Source organism: Acomys minous (genome assembly GCF_964271855.1).
Source record: "Acomys minous genome assembly, chromosome: 18".
Taxonomy (NCBI): Eukaryota; Metazoa; Chordata; class Mammalia; order Rodentia; family Muridae; genus Acomys; species Acomys minous.
This window is the reverse complement of record NC_140501.1, coordinates 55618923-55625909: the sequence shown is the minus strand read 5'-3', so window position 1 is coordinate 55625909 and position 6987 is coordinate 55618923. Positions and strand designations below refer to the sequence as shown.

The 6987-nt window shown below is 42.8% G+C and overlaps 1 long non-coding RNA gene across 1 annotated transcript; it reads left to right on the top strand.

Moving 5' to 3' along the window:
- The first annotated feature begins 49 nt into the window (after positions 1 to 49).
- On the top strand, positions 50 to 6744 carry LOC311588917. The gene is made up of 3 exons (XR_014776362.1): positions 50 to 548; positions 1879 to 1913; positions 6561 to 6744. It is a non-coding gene; the product is annotated as an uncharacterized lncRNA (long non-coding RNA).
- The last annotated feature ends 243 nt before the right edge of the window (positions 6745 to 6987 follow it).

Sequence of the window (6987 nt, the reverse complement as noted above, 5' to 3'; positions counted from 1 at the left end):
GTTGGTCCGTTGTTAGATCCGGTGGAAGACAGTCAGAAATAATGACTTTATGTTCCTACAAAAGAAAAAAGAAAAAAAAAAAAAAACTCTTTCACCATTTACCCGCACTGCCCTTGCCCTTCGAAAACGTCTTATCTGAGAAGGTGGGACGCAAAGAAGTCGCTGACCTGCCGCCTTCCGCTCGAGTGGTGTCCTTTAAGGGCTCTTCTGGGCGTTTGCCTAGTCTCATGGATTGGTTACTTAGGGATGTCTAGTGTAAGATCGAAGTAGTGATTGCGATCCCGAAGAAGCCTCTGGTTTTCTGGAAGGGTCACGGGGGGCTATGCCTCAGAGTCTTTGAGAGTGCCATGACTTTAAACAAGAAAAGCGTATAAACACCTAAAAGGAGAATGAAAAAAGGAACTGATTAATGCTCGACCTGTGAAAGAACTCTAGTGACTTTGGTGACTGCTCAGTTAATCTGTAGCAAAGCCTGGATGTCTGAAATCCAAAACCTTGGTGTATAGGTCATCACCTCATAGCCCCCCTGGCTAAGCACAGTCTAGAAGGTGCATGAAGTTTTGTTCATGTAATTTCTCCCTTCTTGCTTCCTATATCTCCTCTTTAAACTGACACTTTATCCCAGAATAAGAATTACATTTGGGGCCTGGCCTGATTTTACTTTTTTTTAGCGTTGGAAATTCTCACCTTGCAATGTCTAAGACCAATGAGTTGGTTTAGAGTATGCAAAATGAACCTGACCAGATTGCGCAGCACTTGGCCCTGTTTTTGGTCTTATCTTCCCTAAAACAGTCCCTTCTTAAATTACTCCTGAGATTCCAATTTATTTGCTAAAGAAAAACAACCAGGAATGGAGACTAAGTGAAAATGAGGGAAAGTATCATGAAGCTATTTTTCAAACTGAATTTTTTCATTTTTCTTCCGTACGTGACTTATTATAATAACTACCAATTGTGGGTTGGAAAAGTACTTCCAATCTGAAAAACGACGGAAAGTGTTACAGAGAAAACATGAAAGTAGAGCCTTGAAGGGTGCATAAGGCTCTCTGAATGGACGATGTCCATGGAAGAACTTAGTGTCCAATTTAGTATATGTTGGAAGATAGAAAATCTACAGGGATTCTATGAACCTTCTGGTTTTCTTGAAAATCAATTGTGAAAATATTGTATCATTAAGTTTAAAAAACATTTCATGTTCTATGAAACCATACATTGGTGTTTCATTGTTGTTTGTTTGATTGTTTGCCCATGAGGAAAAAAATCATTATCTTCTGAGTTGTTATAAAGGAATATCAAAAACTATTAGAAAATTACATCGACTGTGATTTGAAGTTCACGAGCGCTTAGAAAACCAAGTTTCAGTAGTTAGAACTATAGATAGTGTGAGTAGACTGTGAGGAACACTTCCCTACATGAGCAGTAGGTGGCAGTAGAATTCAAAGGCTTCCATTGGCTATGCATCCATTCTATTAAAACTAGTAAGAGACACTGTCTCAAAAATAAAGTGGAGAGAAAATCAAGAAATGCACTTGATGTTGATCTCCAAACTCCACTGGCCAACACAGTAATATACACCTGCATATACTCATATAGAACACACACCATTAAAAGTAATTAAAATGTTAAGGAGCACTGGAGAGATGCTTCAGAGATTAAGAGTAGTCATTGCTGTTCCAGAAGACCCAGGTTCAGTTCCCAGCACCTACATGGTAGCTCAAAATCATCTTTAACTCCAGTCAGTACCAGAGGATCCAGTGCCCTCTTTTGGTCTCTGAAGGCACTGGGCAAAAACAAAGGTCACAAAGGTAAAGCACTCATACACATAAAGTAAGTATGTTTAAAAAATAAAATTTAAAATAATTTCTTCATTGTTTTGCAGGTGCTGTTATTATCTCTATTCTTGAGATTGAAATGGTATGTATGTGTAATCAGCAAAATATTATTCTTGGAACTACAAACAAACAAATTAACGTGAGTTTGATTTATTTCCCTTAACAAGGTCAAAAGTTCATCCTCTTTCCTAAAAGCGCTTATTTCTTCTGAACATCTGAACAAAACGGCATTGTGAGTGTCACATTTTTTAATCCACTCATCTGTTGACAGATGTAGCTGATCTATAACTCAGCTCCTGTGAACAGCGCTACAATAATCACTGATGTGCAAGGCTCTCTGTGGTATGCTGATTGAAAGCCCTTTGGTTATATAGCTATTTAGTTTAGCTGGGTCATGTGGCACTCCTGTTGTTAGAGGGTTTTTCCCCCAGTGAATTTCTTTTTACATTGATGGATAGTGTGCCATGACACAGGCACAGAGGTTAGAAGATGTCATGCATCATCCGGCAGTGGGTGGACTGGGATCCACCTCTGGCGGGCTGGTCCAGGTGCTGCTTGCCTCCGGATGAGACCAGGCTTCGAGGTCAAGAGTTCTAAGGCGCCCTTTTCTTGCTCAAGGACAGACTAAAGCACTCAGGGTGATGTCCACAGAGTGTTATAGTTTAGCTCTTTTAGAACAAGATGGCTGGCATCAGAAGGCAGTGGGGAGACTTGGGAGCTCTACAAGCCAATGATGATACCAAAAGTGTTACAGCTCCCTCCTTGTTTCCGCTGCTGTGGTGAGCACACAGCATAGGAAGAAGGCAGATGTTTGAAACCTGAAGGCAGGCAGATCTGGTGAGATGCAGGCCTAGCAATGCTTCACCCGGGGTCAGCACCAAGCCAGCAGCAGCTGTCCCCCCTCACCCCCAGAAAAAAATATGGAGTTTCAGATGGTCATCGTGGAGGAATGTCGAGCACGAGAGCTAGCGAGCCTTAATTTACAAACCTTGGGCAGTGGGGAGGGATTTGAGGGTGCATGTGTCTGACTGCTAGGGCCAAGGGTGCCAGGATTCTTAATCTACATACAGGAACATTTAGGATGTGTGTGTTTGTGTGTGTGTGTGTGTGTGTGTGTGTGTGTGTGTGTGTGTGTGTGTGTGCATATGCATGGACATGTAGAGTTTAGAAGACAATTTGGGGGTCTAGGAAGCAACCTCAAATGGTCAAGCTTGGTGGCAAGCATCTTTACTGCTAAGCTATCTCACCTGCCCTACACTCAGCTTTTCCACATGTGCTTGGGAGGCATCAAACTCAGGCCCTCATGCTTTCATGGCAAGCATTTTACTGACTGAGGCTGCATCTGTTCTTTTCTTAATGATAGCTATTCTGACTGCAATGAGATGGAATCTCAGTGTTTATTTAATTTGCATTTCCCTGATGGCTGAGGATGCTGAACACATTTGCATATGTCTATTGGCCATTTGCTCATCATCATTTTATTAGTCCATTTATTGATTTGATTGCTTGGGTGTTTGGTAGCTTGTCTCTTGAGTTCTGTATTCTACCTATTAGTCCTCCACCAGATATATACTAGCAAAGATTTCTCTCCCATTCAGCAAGCTGTCCCTTCTCTGTGCTGCTGCTGGTTCCTTTGCTGTGAAGATGACTTTTAGATTCACACAATCCCATTCGTCAGTGTCAGTTCTTCAGATGACTTTCCTCGTTATTAAAGTCCATTTTAGGAAGACCTGCCTACACTTATATCTTCACAGTTAACCCACTCTTCCCTGTAGAATTTTCAGTTTTAGGTTTTTGTTTATTTTTTGTTTGGTCTTGTTTTATGTTTTTGTTTTGTGGGACATGGTTTCTCTGTGTTTCCTTAGCTGTACTATACTCATTCTGTAGACCAGGCTGGCCTCAAACTCACAGAGATCCACCTCCTTCTGCTTCCTGAGTGCTGGGATTAAAGGTGTGTGCTACCACGCGCAGCCAGTTTTAGAGGTCTTTTTCAGTTTTGAAATGATTTTTCTGTGCAAAGTGAGAGACCCAATTTAATTTTTCTCCATATGGATATCCATAATCATGGGAGATCTTTCTTTCTTCTTTCTTTCTTTTTCAAAAAAGATTTTTTGTTTATTATGTATGTAATGTTTTCCCTGAATGTACCCCTGCAAGCCAGAAGAGGCTACTAGATTTTGTTATAGGTGGTTGTGAGCCACCACGTGGTTGCTGGGAATTGAACTCAGGACCTTTGGAAGAGCAGGCACTGCTCTTAACCTCTGAACCATCTCTCCAGCCCCATGGGAGAATTTATTCTTCTAGGGTCTTCTTCAGATTCTTGACTGTTTCCAAACCTTAACAGAGACTATTTCTTTGGTTACATTTATTTTCCTGAAGCTGCTGTTCATGAGATTGCCTTCCTCATCTCCTTGGCATGTTTACTACAGGCATACACGGAGGCAGCTGGGATTTGTACTTTGGTTTTTGGTGGTACTATTTTGCTGGAAGTGCCTGTCAGTTCTATGAGTTTTCTGGTGGCATCTGTAAGGTCTCTTACACATAGGCTCACACTGTCTGTAAAGAGGGATAACTTCACTAGCTCCATCCCTACTGATATCCCATTTGCTTCTCTCTCTTGTCTTGTTACTCTAGCTAAGACTTCAATGACTATTAAGAGTGGAGAAAATGGGAACCCTTGATTCATTCTTTTTCCCCTTGTTTGTTTGTTTTTTCACTTTACATCTGGATCCCAGCCCCCTCCCTCCTTTTCTCACAGTCTCACCCTCTCTCCCTGTTCCCCCATTTCCCTTCCTCTTCTCCTCAGAAAAGGGGAGCACACAGCACCACCACCACCCAGTGCTAACCTGCCCCTAACACATCAAGATGCATCAGGACTAAACACATCCTTTTCCACTGAGGTCAGACAAGGAAGCCCAGCTAGGGGAAAGTGATCCAAAAGCAGGCAACAGAGTCCATGTCAGAGACACCTCCCCCCAACTCCAACTGTTAGGGAACCCACATGCCAACCACGCTGCCCCAGCTACATATGTGTAGGAGGGCTAGAACCAGGCCATGCTTGCTCTTTGGTTGGTGCTTCAGTCTCTGTGAGCCCCCAAGGATCTGGGTTAGTTGACTCTTGAGGAGTTCTTGTCCCTCTGGGTTCCTTTATCCTTCTCCCAACTCTTTCACAGGATTCCCCAAGCCTACCTACTCTTGGGCCTTGAGTCTCACCCTCTGTTTAATTCTTCTGTTGTGTGGAGCCTCTGTATGCTAGGCTCCTGTTTGCAAGCATAGCAGAGTATCATTAATATTGTCGGGGGTTGGCTCTCTCCCATGGGGTGAGTCTCAAGCTGGGCCAATCATTGGTTAGTCAGTCCCTCGATCTCTGCTCTGTCTTTATCTCTACACTTCTTGTAGGCAGGGTAAATTTTGTGTCAAAGTTTTTGTGGGTAGGTTGTTGTCCCCTCCCTCCACTGGAAGTTCTGTCTAGCTATAGGAGGGGGCTATTTCAGTCTCAGTATTTCCTGCTTCTAGGAGTCTTAGCTAGAGTCACCCCCATCTTCTCCTAGGAGCCTGGCCTGTCACAGGTCTCCAGCTTGTCACAGAGATGCTCCCTCATGGGTTCCCCTTCTCTTAGTCAATCTGCTCACCTCCCACCCCAATTCACTCTTTATTTTAGGGGAAATGCTTTGAGTTTTAGTGTAATGTTACTACATAGCCTTTAATTTATTAAAATAAGTTTCTTCAATTCTAATTTCCCCAGAGTTCTTTTTTTTTTTTTGAGGGGGTTTGGTTTTTGGTTTTTCGAGACAAGGTTTCTCTGTGTAGCCTTGACTATCCTGGATTCGCTTTGTAGACCAGGCTGGCCTCAGACTCACAGTGATCTGCCTGCCTCTGCCTCCCAAGTGCTGGGATTAAAGGGATGTGCCACCACTGCCCAGCTTCCCCAGAGTTCTTATCATGAAGGGATGGTGGGTTTTATCAGAGGCCTTTTCTACATCTGCTGATGTCATCATGGATTTCCGTCCTTGAATTCAGTTATGTGGTGTGCTTCATTTATTAATTTGTACCACCCTTACATATCTGGAATGAAGCCATATTGATAGATTATTTCTTTTATATGAGGTTGAATGTAGCTAACCAGTCTTTTATTAAGAATATTTGCATACATGTTCACCAGAGAGATTAGGCTATAATTTTCTTTTTGTGTGTATCTTTGGCCAGTTTTTTATTTTATTAATTTATTTATATTACATCTCAATTGTTATCCCATCCCTTGTATCCTCCCATTCCTCCCTCCCTCCCACTTTCCCCCTACTCCCCTCCCCTATGACTATGACTAAGGGGGACCTCCTCCCCCTGTATATGCTCATAGAGTATCAAGTCTCTTCATGGTAGCCTGCTATCCTTCCTCTGAGTGCCACCAGGCCTCCCCATCCAGGGGACGTGGTCAAATATGGGGCACTAGAGACCAGTTTTGATATGAGGGCAATATCGGATTTGTAAAATTGAGTCTGGCACTATTCCTTATTTTTCTATTCCATTGGATAGTTTAAGGAGCATTCGTGCTGGCTCTTTAAAGCTCTGATAGAATTCAGCAGTGACTCCATGTGGGCCTGAGCTTTTTATAATTGACAGGGTTTTGTTTTTAATGTCTCCCTTCACTTAACCAAAGTCCTTTTGTGACATGTCTTTTGGCACTCGTTAGCAGATCAGATATCCTTCCTTCTACTCATTTTCTTTCAAGAAGTCCTCATTCCTGCAAGGTGGTGGTGCTGCACACCCTACAGAGTGGGCTCCAGGACAGCCACGGCTACATAGAGAAACCATGCCCAAAAGTCAAGAAGAAGGAGGAGGAGGAAAAGGAGGAGAAGAAAAACAACAACAATAGGAGGAGGAGGAAGAAGAGAAAGAGGAAGGTGAACAAGAACAAGAGGAGGAGGAAGAGGAAGAGGAGGAGGAGGAGGAAGAGGAGGAGAAGGAGGAGGAAGAAGAAGAAGAAGAAAGAAAGAAAGAAAGAAAGAAAGAAAGAAAGAAAGAAAGAAAGAAGTCTATATTCTCTACTGACCTTTGATTTTCATGCCTGTCAGTTTTAGAAATCTTGGAGTTTCCTCCTGAGGTTTTGGCACTTGCTACCAAATGTAAGAAACAGGAATCACGGGAACCAGCACCCA